The sequence below is a fragment of the Micropterus dolomieu genome, linkage group LG07 (genome assembly GCF_021292245.1).
Source record: "Micropterus dolomieu isolate WLL.071019.BEF.003 ecotype Adirondacks linkage group LG07, ASM2129224v1, whole genome shotgun sequence".
NCBI classification, from domain to species: domain Eukaryota; kingdom Metazoa; phylum Chordata; class Actinopteri; order Centrarchiformes; family Centrarchidae; genus Micropterus; species Micropterus dolomieu.
The window spans coordinates 6346347-6359529 of record NC_060156.1 but is presented as its reverse complement, the minus strand read 5'-3'; the positions used below and the strand labels follow the sequence as shown (position 1 = coordinate 6359529).

At 38.3% G+C, this 13183-nt stretch overlaps 1 protein-coding gene across 1 annotated transcript in view; it reads right to left on the bottom strand.

Annotated features, from left to right (window-relative positions):
• lrp1bb (low density lipoprotein receptor-related protein 1Bb) overlaps positions 1–13183 on the bottom strand; it is a 288718-nt gene that overhangs the window by 249587 nt on the left and 25948 nt on the right. The gene's annotated exons all lie outside the window — the stretch shown is intronic.

The window sequence follows — 13183 nt, the reverse complement described above, 5'->3', positions numbered from 1 at the left end:
GGTGTGGTGCTTCTTCCATTTCCTGATAACTGCACCGACAGTTGATCTTTTCTCTCCAAGTTGCTTTCCAATTCTCTTGTAGCCCATCCCAGCCTTGTGCAGATCAACAATCTTGTCCCTGATGTCCGTAGAAAGCTCTTGGTCTTGCCCATGGTGGTGATGTTGGATGCTGGTTGTTTGGGTGTTGACAGGTGTCTTTTATACAGGTAACGAGGTGAGGCAGGTGTATTTGATGTAGATAATTGGTTGGGATTGGGGCTGTGTCTTAAAGAAAGACTAACTGGCTTGTAGGAGCCAGAATACTTGCTGTTTGGTAGGGGGTCAAATACTTGTTTTTCCTCATCAGATGGTCATCAATTTTTATAAATTCATATGATGTGATTTTCTGGAATTTTCTTTGGGATTCTGTCTTTCACTGTTAGAATGTACATATGATTAAAATTATAGATCGTTGCATTCTTTGTAAGTGGGCAAACCTGCAAAATCAGCAAGGGGTCAAATACTTTTTTCCTCCACTGTACATCTGTAACCTGATTCTATCTTTCATCACTTTAACCCTAAACCTGATCCTTCACTCACTAAAAAAAATAAATAAATAAAATACACTCACATATGGCTGGACTCCTTTTGCTGATATCATGAATGCAACCCCTCCAGAAATGTAGAGGCAATTTTTAAATACAGGACTGTTAATGACAAAGTTGAAAATCTCACATCCCCAATGTGCAAGGCCAGCACAAAAGAAGCATCATGCCTTGAAATGAAAGTAACCTCAAAGGGAGAGCTATCCCTGACTATTAAAATTGTGGCCTAGGGGTGAAATCACATTACAGAGGCAGCAAGACATTCTTCTTCTATTCCACTCTATTCCTAGCAAGCTGAAGGCAGGTAAAACACTTCTCCTTCATTCTTGGTATAAAATGAATCCCTGCTCCTCCAATTAAAAGATAGCAGTAAAATAGAGCAGACGCGGAGCTGCGATGGCGTAATTGCCCACTACAGTCGGCACAGGTGCAAGCAAAGCTTGTCCGTTTAAGCCTGGAGGGGCACAGCAGACAGAGGCAGGACTGACATGCACAGGGACATTAGCGGACATCTCTCATGATCCAAATCCTCTCTTTTGCTTAACAGCTACAGTTTAATTGTCACTAGCTCTGCCAATCATTCAGCGCACACACTCTCGCTTCTTCTCGTCCTTGCTGTTGTGATAAATCCTTGGGACAAAAGCCAGACATCTCAATGACTAATGCACCTGTGGCTATGTACTACTTATCTTTTTTTTCCTGCACAAAAATACACACACACACAACCGCAAACACAAACAGCAACAAGTGTGTCATTCCAATAGTCACAAACTGTAGTAATAAGTGTTGATCATTTTTATTTTGTATGCTGATTTTGTTTGGATTATATCATCTTTTTATTAGCAATCGGACAGTATATGGCATTAACTTAAATGAATAGACAAATCTGGGGATACAGTACATTGTGAACAGCTAACTAATACATCCTTCTTTTAATCCCTGCGACGGCACACAGCAAATCATATCGGCTCACACAGCAGCAGTTTTACTCAGTCAAAAGTCAATTTGAGCAAGTCCAGCTCAATGTGTAAAATCACTGCTTTGTAGGCTGTTTGCATTGAATGCCAGGAGCCACCCACTGCTTAATGATCAGCTAATCTCACAGGAAATCAGTTAGCCGTTGTTTGGCTCTTAAAACAACCTTCTAAACTCCACTGCAATACACAATGGGCAATGTTTTGCTGCAGTTTTGTGCTATTTAGCAAATATGAAGGTTGATACCACTGAGAAAAGCCTTGCTTCTGACAGAATCTTTGAAAGTTTATTATTGAAGTTTTGCAGAATAGCGGGAGTCAAAGAATTCTTACTTTTTTGAATTATTTCAGTGTTGCAATCCCAGATCACACCCAATGCCGTTTGTAGACATGACACACTTGCTATCTAGTCTCCATCCCTCTGTAAACAGCATATCGGCCAGATCTTCTCAGTCATATAAAATAGAGCAAAGAAAAAGAGTGAGCTGCCTCTCTTTCTCCAACTAGTAGCCCATGTCAGTATGCAACATTTAAAGCATTTTTTTTCTACTTAAGTGGAACATTGTCTTCTATTCTTTTTGCCTTTGTAGGAATTCTCAGTTGAGCAGTCGTACAAGTTTGCCCCTTGAAAAAGGACACGCAATCACTATATTCTCATTTTCAATTATACACCTCAAATGAAAATTACATCTGAAAAGAAATTACATCTAAGTTCTAAATTCAATTATATCAGGCAGTCTTGTTCCATTGTTATACTGTATTCACGCTGTAATCATTAAGTGAGCAGGGGAGTAATTTCATATGATGACCCATAATGTACTTCTTTCATAAATGAGGCCCATCAAGGTCCATCGAGACTGTATCTCATCACACGTCATCTTATCGCACTGGTGTCATTGTGATGACAAAGTAATTGTGTTCCATTGTTAATATAATTTATACTAAAATGCATTTTCTTTCAGATTTGTGGCTATTTTTTCTGAAGTTAACATTAAATATATGACCAGTTATATATATACATTATGTTTATGTTCATCTTTGAAAAGGACGTTCATGAAATGTTCAGGGTTTTTTTATAAATTGTCAAAGCTACAGTAGATACTGAAGATGGGATTTGCTTTGCCGATTCTCCAGTGTTCGTAAAAGAGAGCCTTTCAGTAGTGATTCTGTCAGTTTTCAGTATTGCTAAGAAATCACTGTCACATGTTGTATCTTTCCCAATTAACTGCGCATTGAATAGTAATGAGAAAGAAGCAGAGATTTGTAGGATGGATAATGAGCATCCTATTAATCCCCACCACCACTACACAACACTGAGAAAGACACCCAGGCAGACATTAACTGAGCTGGTCAATTGACCAGTGTTTTTCACTCAGACATATACACTTCACTGGCTCCAGCCAAAAAAAAAAAATACCATTAGCATATCCTCACTACAATATAACCTTAAGAAATGTTTTAAGTTTGGAAATAGAATCAAGAAAGGCACCTGAGTCTAATCAAGGTCTTAAAAATAAAAATGCATCACGACACAAAAGAAAAAGAGCACAACATTAGCACTGAATGCTAAAAGTAAGGTTAATAGTTCTATTCCTACTGGGTCCATGTATATTAAAACAATAAAGGTACTCAGGATTTGCAAGGTGCTTTTGATAAACACAAATCTACCACCTGGCATATGGGATGTTGTGAAAGCTTTTCAACTGCTCCCAAGGATAAATCGAAAGTTACCTAATGTCAAGAAACAACCAAAGGAATTTTTCATACAAGGAGTACAAGCTCCAGCGAGTGTCCAAAACAGAAGAACAATACTGAATTTTTAAATAGACTTTTCCTTTTATTTTGGCAATGTCCAAATTAGCAGGAAAATTCTAAAAAAGGTGAAGTGAAAAAAAATACAGTTTGTTGATGATTTATCGAAATTCCTACTCATCTGAGACTGACAGAAAAAACAGTTCCCTCATTTGCCAACATGTTCTCAAATATGTATATGCATTTTTGCATTGTTGTACCCAAGCCATTTATATGCCAGACACACACAAAGCAATCTTGAGTCTTTACATTGATGAAATTCTTCACACACACTATCCCCCCGTGTAAGGATACAGTGTAAAACAGTTCTGCTATTAAGATTATGCTTTGTTTGTGCTAGATAAAAGCCAGACATAGCCCCTCTCTCTGAAATACTACAGAACCCTTGTGGTGCCCTAAAGCAAGACATTTATTGAATGTGCGACTGCTCCAGTGGAGCTGCTTGGTGGCAAAAAGTAGAAGAGTGTGGTTTTATTGGACAATGTGTCCAATGGATTTAGTTTAACAGGAGGAAGAATGGAGCTAAAATCACCAAAGCATGTCCATGGTTTTAATCCAATCTAAATCTGCCACAACACAGAAGCATAACATGAGCACAATCTCAGAAACAGAGACCATGTGTGGTGCATGCTGAAGTCAGCAGTATCCTGTACTCCTGTCCTTGAGGGGTTTCCAGGGGATCCCCAGCAAAAAGGGAATAAGTTATTTTCACTATAATTCCATCCATAAGTAACACAGTGACAGAACATATGTCTATTATGGTCATGGGTTGATACAGTTTCTGGAATAGAACATCTAAAAGCCAAAATCCCATCAGACAGGCAATCCTGGGACAAAATCTTATCAAATGGGGGTCCATGGTCAAATTTGTGTCAGCTTAGGGGTCATGTGAAAAAGTTTGAGAGCCACTGCTGTACTCCATATAACCCAGGTCTTTCACACCAAAGGCATGTGTCTTATCCACTGCCCCATCACCACCCCAATGCATATGATCACTGCTAATTATATTTTCTGCAGTTAATTGTAAAAATAACCACAATTAATATATGCATTGCCCTGATTCATCATGACTGTACATTAACAGTAGCAATCACTTAAGTAAATGCATTATACCTGTACGTAATAATCAAATGTAATTCTAAAAACTGTATTTTACCAAGTCCAAGTTTAACTCTCCATCCAGTCACCTTGTGTGGTTCACTCTTGTCTAATCTTTTGTCGTCAAAAACACAATAAACTGGGGTCAGCGTTTGTCATAGTCATGATTAAGTTTGGAGTATACCGAAGATTAAATGAAGCACAGACTGAACAAGAAATTTCCACCAGCTGGTTACATGAACATGTCGGGTTTGGGCAAGAAAAATTATTTATAAGGTTAAAATAAGCTCTTGGTCATGCTGAAGGAGAGGACATTTTGCTGAAATTAAAAAACCTTGTTGAACCTAAGTTGTCTACACTGAAGGTAAATAGATGTGACAACCACATCTTAATATTTCACCATTCACCACCACTAACTCCCTCTGGTGAATGACTTTCTGGTGGAAGATTCTCTTACTCTGAATGTGTACTTACTGAGATAACACTTTCATGAAGATACTTTCCTCAAAGGTTATCACAAAAGGACTTCTTGTCTGGTTCAATATAGGCTTTAAAATTAAAATGATGAATGGTGAGTTGTGCCCCTGTTTCATTGTTATAGTATTATAGTGTTGATACTGGTGATAGTCATGGTATATACACTCACTGGCCACTTTATTAGGTACACTTTTCTAGTGCCAGGTTGGACCCCCTTTTGCCTTCAGAACTGACTTAATTCTACATGGCATACTTTCAACAAGGTGTTAGAAACATGGACTTTGGTCCATATTGACATGATAGCATCACGTAGTTGCTGCAGATTTGTCAGCTTGAACTTCAGAAAGTTGTCTTGACCATGTCTACATGCCTAAATGCATTGAGTTGCTGCCACGTGGACTGGCTGAATAGCTATTTTTGTTAACAAGCAATTGAACAGGTGTATCTAATAAAGTGGCCGGGAATAGTAGTGATAGTTATTAATATCATTATTGATATTAAATTATTATTATTATTATTATTATTATTATTATTATGATGATTGTTGATCATTTTACACAGTGTAAATTATGCTATACTACTATTGCAAAAAAAACATAATAAATACATAAGTATGTGACACTTGTTGTTGTTGTTGTAGTAGTGGCAAATAAGGACAATCTAAAAGAAAATGTCCTCCCATCTTGGTTAGACTATTGTAATTAATTGTATTTAGAGTTAAGCCTTCAGCTGCAACAAAATGCAGCTGCTCAGCTTTTAACAAATACCAGGAAAAAAGATCATATCAGTCCTGTTTCAGCCTCTCTTCACTGGTTACCAGTTCTTTTAGGATTGATTTTAAAAATGTATTGATTGCGTTTAAAGCACGTTGCGGTTCATCTCTAGGTTACAGTGATGAATAGCTGCTTGCCTATGAGCCAGAGCGCAGCGTCAGATCCTCAGGCAGAGCTTCTGCGGACTGTTCCTAAGTCCCGCCTCAAAACTAAAAGGTGACTGGGTTTATGTAGTCAAGACCCCTCAACTCTGGAACTTCCTGCCTGAGGATCTGAGGCTTGCTGAATGAATGACATCTTTTAAATCACTTCTCAAAATGTATCTTTAAATAAAAACTTTTATGAATGTAAGCAGACCATTTTAATTCCAACTTGTATTAGCTGTTTGTTTCTGTTTTCTATTTTTCATATTACTTTTGGCTTATTTCCATTTGATTCTTGCCTTCTTATTATTCTTATTTCCTCATGCTCTCTCTTAGCTCACCACATCCCTTTCTCCCCCCCCCCTCCACTTTCTATACTTCTTACCAGTCCGCCTGCACGCACATACATGCATACACCAACATTAATATCACCACAACGTACACCCCCTTGTTCTTTGACTAAACTTTTGTAATTGTCCTGTATTTATTGTTTTGCTTTTGTCCGGCTTTTGTGTTGCAGTAAAGGAAAAAGAAAAAAACATGATGAATGGGAAATGGGAACAGCTGTGAGATATATAGGGGATTATGCACAGAGGCTTATATTCTGTTCTAGGACATCCCTGTACTTATCAAAGACAGAAGTGCTAGTCTAGTGCAGTGAAAAATGGAAAATGTTCAGTGTATGTTTACTGAATCTGTTTTCAGCAGCATGAATGGTAACAATGAGACAGATGGAAAATTGGCAATGGCATATTAATGTCAGGCCTACCTGATTTTCTTTCCCATCAGAGTCACAATCTATCACACCACTAGCCTTGCTAATGATCTCAGACAGATTGACAAGGCTTCTCTTCAGAGAATTCTCATAAAACAGGAACATGTATTGATCAGCAGGGCTCCAAATAACATTCAGCTGATGCATATTTTATTAGTTTGCACAAAACAAAACAGACCTGGAACAATCTCATTGCCGAGTACTTACACACACTGAAATTGAAATGTTTCTCAGCAGAGATTGCAAAAGGCTTGGACAATGAATGCAAAGGAACAATGTGACCGAAATGCTCGACAGTATGATAAATTGTTTCCTTTTAAGGCTTTGCTTTAACCTCTTAACACCCCCCTGCCCGCGGGCCGTCAGGTCCTGGCGGCAGCTTTTGGTATGTGCACACAGCTGATTTGTTAAGTTCATACTCATATGATCCAGCGTTTGAAAGCTAAAATCCTCGTGGTTCGACCAATGCAAACCATTTCAAGATACAATCACCACAGCGGGTACAATCAGCGCCTCTATCAGACCAACCAGTAACGTTACAAGCAAAATTGATGCGACTCACCTATGAAGCTTCATAACGTTACAAACTTAATCCACCGATCGATTATTTTCCAACAAAACTGGTCTTGTTACGTTGTCAAAGGTCCAGACGATCCAATCCAGTAAAAATATTTATTCCAAAATATATTATTCCATCAATAAATCCCCAGGGACTGCTGCGGTATCGTTTCATAATTTCCAGCTCCTATGTAATTGTAACTCCGATTTGAATGTAAAAGATATTTTGTATTCAGATTAGCCGCTGAACTCTGACCTTTCGAGTAACACCAAATCCGACGCAATAGGAGCTCACATGTCCCTTTCACAGCCTACAATAGCCAACGAGAGCCCGCGCTGTAAGGAAGGGCCAGCCCCTATTAGTCCCTGGGTAGGCCGAGCCAATTACAAGCAATTGTGCCGATGACTTGCGCTTTGAGTAGCCAATAAAATTCTGAAAATAACGATATCCAGCTTTAAGTAGGAAGTTCATGATCTACCAGCAAAAAAACAGGTCTGCGTGAAGCTACAGGCTGATACGGAGCGATGCAGCAGCCGCCTGCCGCCAAGGGGCGGTGCTGTTTTAGAAAAAAATACGCTACGACATACACTTAGAAAAACCTGTGTAAAATAGTCATTTTCCATGGTATTGGTATGAAATTTAAACCAGGACTAGGTAAGGCTTTATCCTGTGGCCCTACAGTGTTTTCCAGCTATTAAGTCCCAGCTATAGTTGCCTGCATGCATTTGTTAGCAAGCATTTTCAAGCGGGAATGAAAAAGTTTTAGCATGTTCAAACTTAAATTAATCAATCCCAGTAGCACTTACAATCATTCTGGCTTTTGGGTCACTCAATTTACTTTGGATCTGCCTTGAAGAGGCGTTTTGCATGAATTTTACAGGGGGCAAATACAAAGAAGCCACTTACTGTTGGACATAAATTTAATTGTCAGGGAAAGTGTCCTTCACTCTCTCATAAGGCACTCAAATCTGAGGTCCGACACAATAAAACAGTAACAACCACATTTTCACATAGTCCCAACTCTAGCAGTAAATATGCAGAATTTCTCTTTATACTCAGTACCTCAGTACCTGAGCAAAGTCGCTTCAAGGTGATACCTGGGAGAATAGGATCCTGGGACCTATTGACTTTGTTCATTATTAATTCAGTTTCAAGCTTACAGCAGCGGCAGCATCATTTCAGAAGCAGAGATGAGAAATTGAAACAGCTGGAGGTGTAATACTGTGGCTTTTCTCTCTGGCCCGCCTGTCAATACCCACACCAAAAGATGGAGGCTGCAGCCCACATGTCGGGTCAAGACAGAGTGCCACTGGAATCCAAATTTATTTCAATGTCCGTGAAAATAAAACTACAAAAGTAGATTTTGTTGATGTTGAAAGTTGCTGCTCAATTAAATAGAGCTCAGGAGGGGATCCAACTTTGTTACTCAGTATGTTTCCTCTCGCTGTAAGACATCTCATTATTTACCATTTCTCAAACACCAGAAAAATTCTGGAAAGCAAACTATGCAACATGGCTCAAAACGTCGATGACAGACAAAGCCATTATCATTGTGCAATTATATATTTTCTCTTTTTGGGGAGGAGGGATTTGTATTTCCTGCCAGAACGTTGGGTGCCAAAGTATTATTAAAGATCGCAGCAACAGCTGTCTCCACAAAAATAAATGTTCCATGCAAAGCCATAGCTTTGATGTTTAGAATTGAAGTCTTTCATTCGCAGCATTGACTTCACAATTTATAAAGGAAAATGTATCACCAGCAATTGCAAGACACTGGCTCACTATAACCTGTGGCCATAACGCCCCGTGGACAGAAAGCAAACATTAATGCAATTTCAGCCAGCTGCGATAAGAGAGGTGCAGTGTGTAATGACTGCTTTGGACAGTCTGTCAACAGATCTATAAAATGTTATTACTGCTCAAGATAAAGCATAGTCGATAGAAGGGGACAGATGTGGTGCAGTAAGTGCATGTCAGCTTTGTTCCACACCCCTGTTTTAGTGACAGGCCTAACCTTTCATTGCAACACACCTGACAGCCTAAATCTGCCTACCTTCCCTGGTTATCCTGATGTTGCTTTTCTCCTGCGAGAGACAGTAAATCACTAACAAGCTCAGCCTGCAGCAGTTTCTTGAGAAACCACATTGCCATTTTTGTAACACTTTAGTAAAAGAATAACACTATATTGTATAGAGCCCGACCAATATGGGATTTTCAAATCCGTTGCCGATTTCGATATTTGAGGATTTTTAAATTTGATATGCCGACGTATCGCCCAATATTCTTTTTCCCCTTATTTTAAGAAATGCATAACATAAACAAAGATTATCCCTGACATTTTTTATGTTGAGACCATACCAACATACCATGACATAATGCATAATGCAGCTTAAAAAGAAACACAGAAAATATTTTACAAATATCTGATTTGTTATAAATAATGGAGTACTACTACTAATGAACTTTAAAGTTAATAGTGTATGTATTATGGGGAAACAATGGGGCGAAAACATAAACTATAAAAAAAAATGTATACTACTAATACTACTACTAATAATAATAATACCATATTTCAAATCTCATGTTATTGCTATAATATTCATGATAAACAGGGCTCTCCTACATAGGCAAATGATTATATATATATTTTTTGTCATGAAATAGTTTTTACCTTACATCTGCCATAATGACGGTTTTCTAATATGTAGCATATTCACGTCTAGTTTATCCCTTTACCAGTATTCTGTTAATTCTATCCAAAGCTACGAGAAACCATTTCCTAACTGGCTTTAAAACATAACACTATGATACAGTGACCCAGACAAAACGCTGCTGTTGAATGCATCTAATACTATATGACTGTCTACAACAAGGACCTACAACTTTGAGATTTCACACTAACTCTGCAGATTCAAAAGAGGAGCTAGATAGGCTGGAAGCCATGTTAGATTTTTGTCCCCTCTAATTTCTGATGTACCGACTGTAACGAAAGACAAGCAGCTTGCAGATGTATTTAGAACACGTTAAACACTATAGTTTAACTGCTCATTAACGTTAGTGCTCTGCCACTGATAAACACAGCATTAGCTTTGTGGTTAATTTAGCAACGGGCAGCGTTAATTGCTGTAAGTGATGTCAAAGAATTTTAGAAAGTTATGAATTGGAGAGAAATTAAAGGCCATTCAAAAATAAATCTACAATCAAGTCTGTCAGCAGCGTAGCCTCACACAAACACACTGCTGTGACCCGGGAGAGGGAGGAGAAAAACAGGGGGGTTAGGAAGTCTGGTCTCCAAAGAGGAGAAGTGATGAGGGCTATTTTTATTATTATTTAAGTCATGTAATTGACGTGACGAAAGACCAACTCATTGGGAACACTGAGTGTGAGAGCTACTCTTCATTGCTCCGGTAGACTCCAGTCAGTTGACGTTTTGTTCTGTAGTGCAGAAGTGTTTTGAACAGAGGAGATGCAGAGTGTCCTTTTGTGGGCAAACACTCATGTCATGAGGAAAGGATCCGACTCTCCGTTTCTTTTTTTAATAGTCATATGTTGGCTGTTATAAATGCAGATGCCGATAATATCTTCAAAACAATAAATCGGTTGGGCTCTATATTGTAGTAAGCAGGTGTCTATTCATGTATTTGTTAACAATAGGTCCTCCTGTAAGTGGAGGATGACAGATAACAGATACACTATAATGTTGCTTCTATACTGCTTACAAATGCTAAACAGGAGGATTTGAACTGCTACTACTGGTACCACAATTGGGATTACAAATGGCATATGAGCTATGAGTTTGTAATGCTGTGGTCGGTAGAAAGTAAAGTAGCACCGATGTCAGGATATTTATTCAATGCTCTGTTATGATGTTGCAGAGGCATTCAGAAGCCGTCAGTGATGTGAAAATAACAGTCCTTCTACAAAGATGACAATTTTGACAACTCTGAAGTGACGGTTTTGTCAAAACACATCTCATCAATATTCACTAAATAGCTAATCTCTTTTGAAAACTACTCGGCTACAAGATAAAAGTCAAACAAAGAAGAATTTTATGGAAAATAAATATAAATGAAACAAACTGGTGTTACAATGTTTTTAATAATATATTGGAAATGTAAACAGATTTTTCTGGTATGCCAATAAGGCTTATGAGAGCCAATTAGTATTGCCATTTCCAAAGTGATTTTTTAAGTATGCGTCTTGGCTTTCCTGTATTGCTTTCATTTATGTATTAATTAATTGCTTTAATTTATTTTATGTGTTTATACTGTTATACTATTAATATCCATACACTGTGAAATACAACTACTAATGTTCAAGCCATTGTTAATTTTTAATTAAACTTAAACTAGACTATAACTGTGGCGCAGTTTAGCTCAGTTGGTAGAGCGCGTGCCCAATGTACTAAGGATGTGTCGTTGTTGCCCTTTGCTGCATGTCACACCCTCTCTCTCTCCTGCATTTGCTGTCTCTCTCCAGCTGCTCTATCTCATTAAAGGCAATAGCCAGAAAAATATATTTAAAAAAAAAGACTATAACTGACTAAAATGTGATTGACACTACATCAAAATTAAGTGCTAAAATGATCAACGTCTCAACATTGTTAAGCAGCTCTCAGTTTATCCTGTTAATATAAAAAAAACAATAATTTAATATCTCAGAAGCAACTTCCTATTGCAGCTGATTGAATCAAAGCTAAATTTCATCCTAGCATCACCACCACAGGGTTGCACGACCTCTGTGCTATCCAGAAAATGGTGTGACATGAGCACAATGTAACCCCAGAGAGGTACTCCATCACTATACGTCTGCAGATTAATGGCTGAAAATGTCACAGGGAATAAGGTCACGCACCAAGAGACCTGGCTATGAAGAGACATCTGAGCACTTCCAAGTCTGAGTTGCAGTGCCATGGTCCACTGAGAAGCCAAATGTGCTGCTGTCAAGTCCTGCCTTGCAAACACACATACGCACACACACACACACACTTAACACCAGCATAGAGTGGCCTCTGTGATGAGGGAGGACAGAGACAGGGTAGACTCTTGCATGGAACATTAGACATGATTAGAAACCATTCACTGAAATGCCTCCATCACTTCGACGGGACAGCATTACAGCCAAGCCACCCCAAACAGCGGGTATATTCTTCACTGCAGCACGTGACATAACACAATCTAAAACATTGGCTGATGGTGAACTGCAAAATCTAGCTTATTTCAACACAATACCGGGCCTTTCCATCCAGAAAAATAATACACTTTGGTGACGGTGTACATGAAGAAGTTACATCAGCAAAATTATAGGATTCCATCTATATTTTTTATAGAAATATGTTACGTTTGTTTTGCTTAGTGCCAGAGCATGAGTAGATGATGATTATCACTTGTCAGCCCATCAACTTTGGTCTGTACTTGGTACCTCCACAACAATTTTAGATTCTACTGGATATATTCTAAACAGGGTATAAACCAATTTGCAGTGGAATTTCTAGAAAAAGCCACATCGTTGTTGAGTTTGAGCAATTGCGAAGATTTATGACTTGACGTCCAACCTAAAGACTTGGATTTTGTGACTGACAATCTTATTATCTTCTTCTGTGCCAACCAGTGTAGTAGGTGGACATCTTATCCATCAAAGAAATCCCTTATCAGCTTACAATAGTAATGTGAAGTAAGTGTCAAACGTTATATTCAAAAGCTACATTCAAAACAGTTCTAAAGGTTCCCTCTCATGTGACACTTTTGACTGTCTCCCAGCTATGCTGTTGCTAAAGTGCCTTGAAACAGTGATGAATAGCTGCTCACAGATTGACCAAATATGTTTCAGATAGTAATGGAAATGTGGATTTTTTAAATTTCTTTACTTAACAATAGTATTTGTGCAGCACATACACACACAATGTGATTTGTAAACCTTCTGCAAATAGTATGAATAGCCTTACATGACTTTAACACAAGGAGAATATCGAACAGCAGGTTATGTACA